Source organism: Danio rerio, chromosome 8 (genome assembly GCF_049306965.1).
Source record: "Danio rerio strain Tuebingen ecotype United States chromosome 8, GRCz12tu, whole genome shotgun sequence".
NCBI lineage: Eukaryota > Metazoa > Chordata > Actinopteri > Cypriniformes > Danionidae > Danio > Danio rerio.
The window spans coordinates 55055001-55070000 of record NC_133183.1 but is presented as its reverse complement, the minus strand read 5'-3'; the positions used below and the strand labels follow the sequence as shown (position 1 = coordinate 55070000).

The 15000-nt window shown below is 34.3% G+C and overlaps 1 protein-coding gene across 1 annotated transcript in view; it reads right to left on the bottom strand.

The window, feature by feature from the left end:
• The window catches only part of grk5l (G protein-coupled receptor kinase 5 like), an 821722-nt gene that overhangs the window by 65400 nt on the left and 741322 nt on the right, over positions 1 to 15000 (bottom strand). The gene's annotated exons all lie outside the window — the stretch shown is intronic.

Genomic DNA, 15000 nt, shown 5'->3' with positions numbered 1-15000 from the left:
CAATAAATGCTTTGCAGTCAATGATCTGTAGCAGATATTTATTATTATAAAAGGCCAGATATCTTCTGTAATGTAATGTTTGATGGCATAATAATGTAAAATAATAATGTTTGTTATTCAGCTGCTGTGATTTCTTTGAAATATGTGTGCAGAGAAATCAGAATGAGATTAATTTGACAAGTGTGTGCAAACACACTTTTTTTTCAGGAACACAAACATACAGTATATACAAATCAACACAAGAACACAGAATGACATAAGTGGATAAAGTAAATAATAAAACATTGGTTACAAAATCATATACAGTAAGGGTTGTGTATATGTATGACTAAAAACAGGTAGCAACTAATCTAATAAAAAAGATCTATAGAGATAAAGATGTGTAGAGATCTGGAGGTTGGGCAGGTGCAAAGCAATAATCCTCTCCGCTGTCCTGACAGTCCACTGCAGTCTTCTTGTGTCTGATTTGGTGATTTCTAGATGGCACTTAGGAGTTTTTTTTTTTTTTTTTTTTACTTTTTATACATTTATTGTTTGCAAAACTTTACACTATATACTTTTGGTCTCTGTACTGGAAGCTCCAAATCACCAAGACAAAACACTCTTGTGTGCAAACAATTGACAATAAATAATTGACAAGTTTTGATAAAACTGTAAGCTCTTTTCTGCCTGGTAAGAACAGCCCAAGTTATGATATACTAAATCAAAATTACAAGACAAAAAGTCGAAATAATGATTTATTAACTCAAAATATGACTAAAATCTGTAGAAATGACATAACGACAATAGATGGCGACAAATCACCATCTAAATGTGTAACTTAATTCTCTAAAGATGATTAATCTTTTTTTTCTTTTTAAAAGAGTTATTGAATCTTTAACTGAATGTCATTTTTTTCATTCATTAGCTTGTTTATGAAAACTGCATGCAAGAACTTAAACTCAAATGGTCCATGGTAATTTTGTCAAGTAACTTTGCAATGTAGTGGGTAACACATGCAGTTTAGGTCAATTCAATATGAAGTGAATTTAAAATAATATTTCCCACATTATCTTTAACTAACCAAGGACATTTTCACAGTATTATGCCACAGTATCCAATAAAACAAAAATTCTTCTGGAGTCATAAGTCTTATTTCTTATAGTTTATATAAGTGATATGGGTCAATCAATTGTTACTTATGCAAACTTCAATACTTTCTTTAAAATATTAAAGGTGCTGTAAGCAATTTTTCATCTTAACAGGCTGGCACAATTCGGCGACTCTCAAAAAAAAATAAATAAATTGTGGTTAGACATGCACAGAGCATCTTCTTTCTCACAATGAGTTTCTTCTATCATTCATCCAACCAAGTTCGTTCTTCCGAAGTGATCTGGGAACAAGGTCAGTGCTGCAAAGAGCTTGTAAAGCAGGGGTCTCAAACTCAATTTACCTGGGGGCCGCAGGAGGCAAAGTCTGGGTGAGGCTGGGCCGCATAAGGGATTTCACAAAAAAAAGTCCTCAAATGTCATTATTAACAGTTTTAATTATTTCTTCTGAACATGAAGTGTCCTGAACATTAACAGAACATTGAGTGAAGATTATGAACAGTTCCTCTGAACATGGCATCTTTTGCCTACTCCTTGCTGCCAGAGACTTGACAGCACTTCTTCTCACAAATCTGAACCACATTTGGCTTTAGAGCGGAAGCAGTTGAGACCCTCAGTATGGCTTGGGGGAACTCACTCAAAACTTCCATTCCCTCACCCACTGCAGAGTGGATGCGCGCGTATTGAAGAGCGGTGTTATCGCGCGCGTACTGAAGAGCGGTGTTATCGCGCGCGTACTAATCAACTGTGTTGTCGCGCGCATACTCAAGAGCTGTGTTGTCGCGCGCCTACTGAAAGGCGGGACCGAAGGTGTGCCGCGTCGCGGGGGCACTTTTGATCATTTTGGAAGGGCACTTTCTATCCGAGACTAAAAAGGGCATGTGCACTGCACAGGTTGAGCCCTATGTGTGCACGTGCCTGCCCTCACCTAAAAAAAAGGCGTATATATGTATAAATAAAACACCCCCACCCCACTCCAGTCACATCAGTCTGTACCAGTCTGTATCTACCAATAATATATATAAGATGCAGGCTGTAGCTAGGTAGGTGGCAGGCTGCAGATAGGTAGCTAAGTGGCAGGCAGGGGCGGGAACAGCTTACCTTGGTTCTGGCCGGCGCGAGTTCCCTCCTAACACTTCCCGCCCGTCACAGCGTCTAACAAAGGGGCGGGGTGCGTGGTGACGTCACCGGCATCCCCGCCCCTTTGTTTACACGGCGGGCGGGGAATGCCAGTGACCGCTGTGTACGGATAGAATCAGCGGAGCGGGGAGCGCTCTCTCTCCCCGCTCCGCTGATTCTGTCAGTGTACAGCGGTCGGCGCGGGCCACAAAATATTGCACTGAGGGCCGCAAATGGCCCGCGGGCCGCGAGTTTGAGACCCCTGTTGTAAAGCCTGCCCTGGCTCATTTAAAGTGACCAGCGCAATGAATGATAAATGTCAGTAATAATCAAAACAGTTTAAAACGGGCTTCTCTAGAAATGTAAATATTGCACATAATATGAAAGATTGTGTTCAAGCATATAGCTGACTTGTGCACTTCATGCTATTCTTTCTTCTTGCTCATTTTGTAGATAACAGACCAACAAAAAATTCATTAAAATAAATATACAAATTATATCAAAGGAGTTTCAAAAAGATATATTTTCCAAGAAAGATACAAGTTTATGTTTTTGTTCCCGTGAATAGATGATTTCTTTTGTTCTGTGGGAAATGAGGGTTTCTTTAATGCTCCACTGTAATTGGGTCACAAACCCGTCATTTGTTTGCTACATTTTTAATTTGTCATTATGTTAAAGATTGTCATAACCATCTGATTTTTCCCTCATTCTAATGTGCTTTCATTTTCTCCTAACTTGCTGCAGGAGTTTTAAAATCCCAACCGATAATGAAATCTGGTTACAGTGCACACAAACCTTAAACGTGCACACACTACAAGACAAAGAAAACTGTGGCATAGCACACTACAAGATACTATTAAGATTGTGCCTGATGGAGCACATAACCTGATTGCAGAATAACTCTGCTTTTTAATGATAGGCTAGCTAACAAATATTTGACCAACTGCCAGAGCGAACAGCCTGCAGAATGAAAAAAAAATGCTGCTTGAAAAGAGCACGTCCAAACAAATGTCTAATATTATTATGAATAACTATAATAAAAACTACTACTACTATTATTATTATTATTATGGATCAGAGAGAAGACAAAGGCAGATTAACAGAGAATGAATATTTAATGATACTTTAAACAATTTTGAGGTTGTTCAGAAAAGAAATATCATCAATACCAACAAAAAGAAAACAAACAAACAGAACTTAACTTCGGGTTGTAACTGAAACAAGATGATGCCAGTGGAGGTAAACACCGTACAGGATTCACAGGACAAGATAACAGACAGGATAACAAACTGGTGAGCAGGTAGGCAGGCTACGTTATCAGGTAAATGCTGTCACACTGTAGAGAAATGAGTCTAGGTAATAACAAATAAATCAGACCATAAATGAGTGATTGTTCCAGGCTTACAGGGTTATGTAGTGTGAGCGATGATGAGCAACAGGAGAAGGTGATTGGTGATTGGTCTGGTGATTGGGGCTGTGCAGGTGCAGTGAATGAATCTGATTGTCCAGAAGGATTCCTGACAATTATTATTATAAGCTAATATCATAATACTGGAATGTGCCATGCTTTGACTGGCTATTTATTTCAAAAGAAAAATTGTTAGTTGTTGCACTGCATAGCCTATAGTGTGGAAAAATATAATTTACAATGCAACGAAACCCTGGCCTGCAGTAACAGTACTGTCTCTCCCTCTGAATTTTATTTTCTATACTTTAATTTTCTAAACCTTACATTTTAATGTTTAAGCATTTTGTTTCATTGGCTACACATCTGGGTCATAGCAACCACACACACAGAATAAAGTGTGGCTAATAAAAAAAAAGATGGTTTAAGCATATTATAAATTAGCTTATTAATTTATTCATTTGTTAAAACCAACACAATTCCCACCAGCTTTTCTTTTTAGGCTTTCAGGATGTTGTCACAGCCATGAACATAATAACTTTCTTTATTAATAGCCTTATTGTTATTTTTTGACCAACTGCCTATAGGCACAACCTCAAAATGGTTTCTGGCAGTTATATAAAAAAAAAAAAAAACATATGCATGCACTCAAGGTGTGCTGCAATTGTCTTTCATATATAAAATAAAAGTTTGTATGTTAGAGGGAAACAGAATTGCGGCTCATCTCGTGCATTTACTTAATTTTATAACAGCCAGTAAGAGATATGCAAACTGGGACATAATGACACCTATTTTAAGGTTTTGCTTATAGTGGCAGGTAATCAAATATTACCATAATAATAATAATAATAATATTTTATTATTATTATTATTATTAGCAGGTTGTTGTTATTCTGTTTATTGTTGTGACAAGGTCCTGTAAGCCTAAAAAGAACAGCTGGGGAGAATCGTGTCACTTTTAACAAATAAATAAATATATATAAGCTAATTTATAATAAGATTAAATGATAGTTTTTTATAAAATAGTGTAAGTATAAAAAAAAATTTGTCCCATAGCCTAAACTGAAACGAGTAGGCTATAGGCTATAAGATTTTTTTTTTTCAGAGAGAGATAACTGCAGGGCCGGGGTTTTGCATTGTGAATTATATTTTTTCAATACTATAGCTAACAATTTTGCTTTTGAACTACATAGCCAGTCAAAGCACAGTATAATAAGTAAAACTGGCCACAATTTAGTTTGGATGCGATAAATTGGAAGAAAATATATACATTAAATACAAAGGCTGGTTATTTTACTGGTGATAAGGCACACTACAGTGTAACCTTACATTTTACTCATTATTTTAATTGATAATTTGTTAATTAATACTGGGCGAGGCAGTGGCGCAGTAGGTAGTGCTGTCGCCTCACAGCAAGGTTGCTGGTTCGAACCTCGGCTCAGTTGGTGTTTCTGTGTGGAGTTTGCATGTTCTCCCTGCCTTCGCGTGGGTTTCCTCCGGGTGCTCTGGTTTCCCCCACACTCCAAACACATGCGGTGCAGGTGAATTGGGTAGGCTAAATTGTCCGTAGTGTATGAGTGTGTAAGTGAATGTGTGTATGGATGTTTCCCAAAGATGGGTTGTGGCTGGAAGGGCATCCGCTGCATAAAAACTTGCTGGATAAGTTGGCGGTTCATTCTGCTGTGGCGACCCCGGATTAATAAAGGGACTAAGCCGACAAGAAAATGAATGAATAAATAATACTTAAATGTAAAAATGGTATTGAATCTACTTAGAAAGATTTTTTATTTACTTTAAAAAATGTCTGGTGCAAAGTTTAATAGCTGTTAGTTGTGAAACTTATTGATGTACTCTGGCTCCTTTAAGGGAGGTGCACCGGAAAGTAGGAGAGAGGGAAAAAAAGGAAGTGGAGAAAAGTTGGGCAGATGCAATGCTGTTGTAATGCTGTTTGTGAATGTTATGTTGATGCTCCAGATTAAAGACAAAGAAATGAATTTTCACCCTGGTAACCCGCGTTTAATTATGATACCCACGTTGGAGAGACTGGTTTGTAAACAGCCAGAAACATGGGTTACAACAGATTTTCAACAAAAATATTATAAGGAAACTTATTTGACAACAACAGATCCTATAAATGTTATAACAAATGCCCTTAATTACCTAGCCTAGTTGACAGCAAGCATCAAGTGTTTATTGAGATTGTGTCTGTCATCTTTCTTTATGAAGCATTAAACAGAAGGGCGTACGTTGACCAGAGTGATGTTCAGCTGACGAGGTGCATTTATTTAGCCTGTAACCTACCCTATAGATTTTTTTTTTTTTTTTTTTTGCATATAATGTTCTTAAAATTTCATTAAAATGTATATTTATAGTTTTTATATAAAATATAAATATATAAAAGGCCTGGATAAATTATGTATTTTATAAAAGGTTTGTTTATGGACTATGCGCGTCTCGCTGGCGCATCTGTGACCAAGACAGAACGTGTTTGTTTGAGATGATCAAGACCCACGGTATCCAGAGTAAACCACCAAATGAAAAAGAAGAATAAGAACCACATCCATCAGGAGGAACTGTGGATGCCAGAGGAATCTGTCTGAAATAGATGTCTTTTTAGTGAACAAGCATGAATAACATGCAGGTTTTAGAGTATGAGGAATTCCCAGCTTCAACTTACATGTTTTTCATGTTTGTTAACCATTTAATAATATGATTTACCATTAACAAAGCATTTGTTAGTGTAATTATAAACCTTATTATAGTCTGAACTCCAGCATTAAAATGTTACATTTGTTCATTAATGGTTCTTGTAAGCACTAATTTGTTAACTAACGTATTAATTAACACTGTAACAGACGTAAATAAGCGTTATCTTACATTTCTTTATGCTGAAGGATCATTTTATTTCTATTGTTTATGGGGGACTTTTATTTTGACAAGAAATCGTTTTTTCAGAGCTAAAAAGTTATGATGAGAGAACAGTATGGATAGCGGGCATTTCATGACGGTTTAACAGAGCTCGTATTAAAAAGGACGGTTTATAAGTTTATTCCTTGCTGCCAAATATGTTGAGCTCCTTTTAAAGGAAGTGGAGCAGATGACGTAGGCTCAACGTAGCCATTGTGTAACGAAACGATAGCTCGCATCACCACATTAATATTCACGAGAAGGATTACAAGCTGCTACGACAGACACAATCATCGTGACACCACAGCTACGTTTTACTTGAATTATTCATGATGCAGTGACCGAAGCACTACGCTGAGCTTACGGTGATCTTACCTCATCATCCAAGATCATGACGAGAGAGTAACGAACGCGGAAGTGCGTTAAGAAATACAAACCGAAAGCAGCAAAATACAAAGCAACAGAGTTTTGCTGCTGCTTAATGTCTTGTTCATCATGGGTAACACTTTACATGAATAATGATGTATTAACATGTTAACTAAACATTACTTTATTATGAACTAATGATGAGTTAATGCATGCCAATCATGAATTAACTTTAACTACAGCATGAGTCACGAGTTCATGTGTGAATAACGGCTACCTTAATTGTTAGTACATGTTTATGCCTAATTTAACCATCATGAACTCATGATATCTTAATGTGTAATTATATTGTGACTTTACTTGGAGGGTCACATCATCATTAATCCATTCTTAACTACTCATGAACTCCTTATGCACGTCCATCTAGTATGTTACACTGAAAAACAATAGAAAAGTGTTCTGTCAGCATAAACATGAACAGGAATTCATGAGTAGTTAAGGATAAGTTAACAGTAATGTGCCCCTCCAAGTCATGACATAATTATACATTAAAAACTTATGAGTTCACGTTAATTACTTTTAGCTTAAACTTAAATGTGAATTAATACATTAATCAACAGCATGTACTAACAAGTAATTAAGGTAGCTGTTATTCACACATGAACTCATGTTGTAGTTTACGTTAGTTCATGATTACTGCATGCATTAGCTTATCATAAAATCATTCATTCGTTTTCTATTCGGCTAACTCCCTTTATTAATCTGTGTTCGCCACAGTAGAATGGACCGCCGACTTATCTAGCATATGTTCTATGCAGCAGATGCCCTTCCAGCTGCAATCCATCTCTGGGAAACATCCATTCACACTCATTGACACTCATACACTACGAACAATTTAGCCTAATTTAACTGTATCGCATGTGTTTGGACTGTGGGGGAAACCAAAGCACCCGGAGAAAACCCAAGCAAACCCGGGGAGAACATGCACACAGAACTCCACACAGAAACACCAACTGACCCAGCCGAGGCTCAAACCAGCGACCTTCTTGCTGTGATTCAACAGCACTACTGCGCCACCACGTCGCTATCATGAATTATGAATTTATAATAAACTAATGTTTAGTTTGCATATTAATACATCATTATTAAAGTACTGTTATTGTAAAGTATTACCAAATCAATTATACAATATAAAACAGTATATAATTACAAATAAATATCATATAAATAAATTTATAAATATATCATTTAATTTTATATATATATATATATATATATATATATATATATATATATATATATATATTCATTTTCAGATAATGATTACTCTTATAAAGACATATTTCTTTCATTCTTTTTTTTTTTTTTAATTATGCAGTGTCACATTTAGTTGGTTCTTATATGAAAGCAAGCAGCATGACTAGAACGCTATTAAAAGGATTTTCACTCCAGTGTGGTGATACATTAAAGTATTTAGAGGCCTAAAAACACCAATAATACACATGGCCACATCTTATAGTACACATATATCACACAGAATAATGGAAATATAAATACTTTGTGCATGATGTATTCAAATAACTGTAAATATGATTTGCTATCAAGCCATATAAAATGTGATAAAATGTGAATATCTGCAAAGTATATGAAATACAAGTTAATATTTAAATTATATATATATATATATATATATATATATATATATATATATATATATATATATATATATATATATATATATATATATTTAATTTTTTTTAATTTTGAAAAAATGGGCAACACGGGGGCGCAGTGGGTAGTACTGTCGCCTCACAGCAGGAAGATTACTGGTTTGAACCTCGGCTGGGTCAGTTGGTGTTTCTGTGTGAAGTTTGCATGCTTTATGAAAATGGTTTTATATTTTGTATCAAAATACTTTAGTGTCTTTTGTATTTTTTAAATACTGTAAAATACTTTGAAAGTCTACATAATGACATAAAATGCAGCCTCTGATTGATGTTTTCTCAGTTGTTTGCCCAGACTTGAGATCAGAACAGAAAATGTATTAAGAAGGTCATCAATGCTTGAAGTATTGATGAAAATTATGCTCATATAAAGAAAATAACAGACAAATGACAGGGGTATATTTGAGAGCAAGGCAACAATCATTGAAAATGGTATACTGCACAATACCATGAAAAAATATAATATAATGGAAAAAAAACACCTAAAGACAGTGTACTGAAGTTCACCAATTGGGTGAACGAAGACTTTAAGTTAAAGAAGAACTGAAAAAATCTTCAGAAAATGAGTAAACTGCACAAATGGATGGATTGCTGATGTAGATGCCAAGACAATTAGACACACCACATAAAAATAAGTCCTACAGTGTTGACACCTATACTTCATTGGTTCTTTCAAATGTCAGAATTTTGATCTGCAGGTGCACTTATATAGTTAATGAAGAGGAAAGATGTCAGTCTAAAGATAGCAAAGTGGCACAATACAGTATATGAGACACATATTTAATAATACTCCAGCCTGGTCAAAAACTCTAGACTCCAGACTTCGCAAAAACAGATAAGTCCATTTTTACAGATGTCATGTTTTATTTTTTGCATTAGTTACCGCCAAAACCTTATTTTATGTGTAGGCCCTGCATATTGTGTTGTGCTCCACCCTGCTTTTCCACCCTGATCTCTCACCAGCTCTCAGGTTAATTAGCTCCCAGCTGCTAATCATTATGAATCTGCCTGAATCAGAGTGTTTTGGCTTTAAATACAGCCCTCTGAAGCTAGAGAGCTGAGGAACACTTCTCCCCAGCTCGGAATAGGAATAGGAATAGGAATAGGAATAGGAATAGGAATAGGAATAGGAATAGGAATAGGAATAGGAATAGGAATAGTAGTAGCAGCAGTAATTAATTAATTTTATATTTCTTATAATTTTATTGTTCACTTGTGGTTGTGATATTGGTCACTAGTGTTTTTGTAGTTGGATCAAGCCTTAAAGCCAAATAACCTTTATTGTACCATTATTGCGTTTCCATTGCTATATAGTATTTTGTGTACTTTGAGATTTAAGTTCTAATTCCATATTATTTCACAAATATATTGTGTATATATATTTTTACAAATTCTTTGTTACACCTTTTAAACAAAACTAGACTTAAAGTTAACAATTTTAATAACCTCTTTATATAAAACCCTTTTAAAATATAAGACTGTTAAGTGATGATGTCAATTTTACTGGCCACTCAATGGATGAAAACACAATGATGAGATCTAGTCTAACTCATTATCTGCAATACATGTTTTTTTTTTTTTTTAAAGAGATCATTTTCAAGACAGGACTTTCTATATGTATTTTGTACAATTATTTTTTTTTTTTAAATGAAAGAGAAACACGAGTTTATAAATGCCTCATGTAGAGGTAAATGCGTTGACCGATAAGCTGATTTAAACTTGCTCAAGCCCTGTTGCTGTCAAACATTGTTTACTTAATGTAGTCAGTGTAACGGTGAACGGTGACCAAATATGCCTATTTCGTGACGGAATTTCCTGCTCGCTTGTAAAAGTATTTTGTGTATTTTAAAATTAAAGATATATAGAATTTTACTTTGATACATTTGTGGCTGCTGTATTTTATAGTTTATATTGATACATGTAAAATTGATGGATTTGGGATTTTATTTTAAAATGTGGTTCAGTGTATTTTTGCCCATTCCTGCTCACTGTGTTGGCTTGTGTTTCCTCTGGGTGCTCTGGTTTCCCCCACAAGTTCAAAGGTGAAGGTGTGTGTGTGTGTGTGTGTGTGTGTGTGTGTGTGTGTCCATTATAATTACAAATATGTACATGAATGTTCAATTATGTAAAACATTTTAACTATATCAGGTTTTATTATACAAAATATTTAGAGAATTGTTACACATTTAGATTGTTTTTTTTTCTACCGCCTGTTGTTGTAATGTAATTTTTACAGAATTATTCAGTCATAAATTTGAGTTATTAAATCATTATTTTGACTTTATCTTGTACTTTTGATTTAGTAAATTATAATTTTGGCTTTGCTTACCTTACATCGTTTGCACAAAGTAATGTTTTGTCTTGGTGATTGGAGCTTCCAGCTCTAAAAAATATATAAAAATATCTAGTGCAAAGTTCTGCAAACAAATATATATATATATATATATATATATATATATATATATATATATATATATATATATATATATATATATATATATATATATATAATTTAGTAATTTATGACATGTTATATATGGTATGAGAATGTAGAATCTGCAGCCACTTCATCTGACAAAACTTCAATTACTGTCTGGTTTGGATCAGCCACCAAATCAGACATAAGACTGCAGCGGATTGTCAGGACAGCGGAGAGGATTAATTCTGTGCACCTGCCCAACATCCAGATCTCTACACATCTTTATCGATCTTTATTATTAGATTGGTTGCTACCTGTTTTTATAGTCATAAATATACACAACCCTTACTATTTATGATTTGTAACCAAAATGTTGTATTATTTACTTTATCCACTTATGTCATTATTTTTTCCTGTGTTCATTTGTATGTGTGTACTGTATGTATATGTGCTTCTGAAAAAAAAAACACAAAACATTTCTTGTGTTTGCACACACTTGTCAAATAAATCTCATTCTGATTTCTCTGGACACATTTTTTTAAAGAAATCGCAGCAGCTGAATAACAAACATTATTATTATACATTATTATGCCATCAAACATAACATTACAGAAGATGTTTGGCCTTTCATAATACTAAATATCTGCTACATAACATTGACTGCAAAACATTTATTGTGATTTTAGTGAAATGACATTATACATTTTAAAATAAGCAGTTTCAAGAATGAATAAATGATAGCACTTTAAAATGAGACTAGTTTAAAAAAAGACGTGTTAACACGTAAATTGCGTGTTAACACGTAAATGACGTGTTAACACGTACCAACGTGTTAACGCGTAAATTACGTGTTAACGCGTAAATTACGTGTTAACACGCAATTACGCGTTAACACGTTTGTTGCAGACGTTTTGGCCCTAACGGCCTTCCATATTTTTTAATTACGTTGTTTATGGATATGGAAGGCCATTGGGGTCAAAACGTCTAGAAGCGCAATGACACGCGATGCATCAGGTGTTCTAAAACTGTTCTGATGGGCAGTTTACATTATTAATCACAAACATTGGTGGGCTTGGTTTTCCATAAGGTAAATTTAGGTTTATCGCTTGTAGTTCAAACGTAATTGAATTATTTGCATGTTTTTGACTGAATTTTCTTTTCTTTTTTTATACAGACAGGTGCAAACCAAACCAGATGACTTAATGGCATAAGCATATGTATTTTAATCGTTTGTTTGCCATTTTTTAACCCTTGTGTACTGTTTAAGTTTACTACCCTTTTGTTATGATAGGGATGAAAACGTCCATTGAATTAAACTGCTGTAAAAATGCATCAGATAAACATTTTGTTTCGGTTTTTTTGCATAAATCTGTTAACCAACCTCAGTCCTGATCAAAACTACTAAATTGCTTAGAAAATGACAGGATTGAAATTTTAAAACCTTGTATCAGTCTTGGACATGTGAACGATTAGTAACAACATTGGCTTTGATGCATGGTTAGATTTTCATTTTTTCTCCCTAATTTACAGCGGTGGCTGTTTTTTCCACATTGACTTCCATTATAACCACATTTGATGGTGCATAAATACAGTCTTTGTTTTTATTTACTCCATGTAGTTCTGAAAGCTGAGATGCATATTTTGATTTTCTCAGACACATACAGGTAAGTGCGTAAAGGTCACTCTCACACACTCACAGACACATACACACTTTATTTTGCTGTTATACTTTATATAAAATACAGAAACTAAGCTTTTTTGCACAGCCCAATTTAAAGAGTTAATGGTGCAAACCGATGAACAGTATAAATGACAAATTTTAAAAACCACCAACAATTAAAAACCCATGGTTATATCATGTCATGGTTTTGTAATCCAAAAATATGGTTATAATGGAAGTCAATGGGGCAAAATAATAAATTAGGAAGAAAAAAGGAAAAAAAAATATATATCTATATATATATATATATATATATATATATATATATATATATATATATATATATATATATATATATATATATATATATATATATAGATAGATAGATACATATATACATATATAAAATAATGCATCAAAGGTGTTTTTTTCACATGTCCAAGACTTTGATAAAAGGTCAAACAAATCCAGTCCACAATCACTTTTTATATTGAAAATACATAGTGTTATTTTCACAAAATCATTGACATCATTTAATAATTAAATGCAATGAAAGAGTTAAAATCCTGCAATTGTCTTAACAATTTAGTAGTTGTTATCAGGACTGAGGTTGGTTAACAGATTTATGCTAAATAAAATTAAAAAAAATATTTGTCTGATGCATTTTTAAGTGAACATTTTCATTACTAACATAACAAAAGGGTAGTACATTTGCCACATTGTACATAGTCAAGTTTTTTTTTTTTATTATTCAAAGTATTTTATCAAAATGTGTCAAAATAAGATGTCACCAAAAAATTTTTTTTGCTAGCTAAAACACAGAAAAGGATAAGGCAAAATTAAGACACAAAAATCACCCCAGAGTGGATAAAAACAACACCAACAGAATTAGCATCCACAGATGTGTTTGAATAAAGATTTTGAAATTGTCTTTTGTATTAGTTTGTGTTTTTTCCTGTCTGTTTTTAGAAAATGAACTTGAAATAAAATGAGAAGTAGCTGTTGGGCCCATTTCTCTTGCATGCTTTGAGTGACACTTTGAGAATTTCTTGAGATAGCGTCATAGATCAGATGCCTCAACAAACCTATGATAAGGTGGCACAGAGACCTTGGAAAGAGTCTATATGGGGGTCTACTCTGCAGACCTGGAGCAAAACAAATCTATGGCCCAGGCAGTTTTACATCCCTGTTGTTCGCGATGGGTCCCCTCCTGAATTATTAGCCGCCTTAATGGAAAAAAAAAAAAATTCAACACATTTCTAAACATAATAGTTCTAATAACTAATTCCCTTTATCTTTCCCATGATGACAGTACATCATTTACTAGATAGTTTTCAAGATACGGATTCAGCTTAAACTTACATTTAAAGGTTTAACTAGGTTCATTTGGCAAGTTAGGGGAAATAAGACAAGTCATTGCTTGAGGGAGCTAATAATATAGACCTTAAAATGGTTTAAAAATGTAAAACTACTTTTCATTCATTCATTCATTTTCATTTCATTTTAAAAAGGAGGCGTGGCACCCAACCCCACCCCTAACCGTCATTGGGTGATGAGCAAATCATACTAAATTGTACGAATTAGATTGTACGAATTCATATGAATTAGCCACTTAATCAAAAAAATACAAATTGCCATGAGATTGTGTTGCAACAGCGAAATGAACCACCAAGTTATCCAGCATCCAAGCGGATGCCCTTCCAGCTGCAACCCTTCACTGGAAAACACCAATACATTCTTATTTACACACATACACTATGGACAATTTAGCCTACCCAATTCACCTATACGCGCATGTCTTTGGACTTGTGGGGGAAACCAGAGCCTCCGGAGGAAATCCACGCGAACATGGGGAGAACATGCAAACCTCCGCACAGAAATGCTAACTGACCCAGCCGAGGCTCGAACCAGCGACCTTCTTGCTGTAAGGCGAGAGCGCCAACTACTTTTATTTTAGCCAAAATAAAAATAAGACTTTCTCCAAAAGAAAATATATATACAGTGAAAGTAAAAAGTATTTGATCCTTTGCTGCTTTTGTTGGTTTGCCCACTAATAAAGACCTGATCATTCTGTACTTTTAATGGTAGATGTATTCTAACATGGAGAGACAGAGTATAAAAAAGAAAATCCAGAAAATAACTTTAAAGAATATATATTAATTGATTTGTATTTCATTGAGGGAAATAAGTATTTGATCCCCTAGTATGCATTATGAGTTCTGGCTTTCACAGACCAGTTAGTCACTCCCAATCAACTTGTTACCTGAATTGAAGACACCTGTTCTAACTAAACACCTGTGTGAAAGACACGT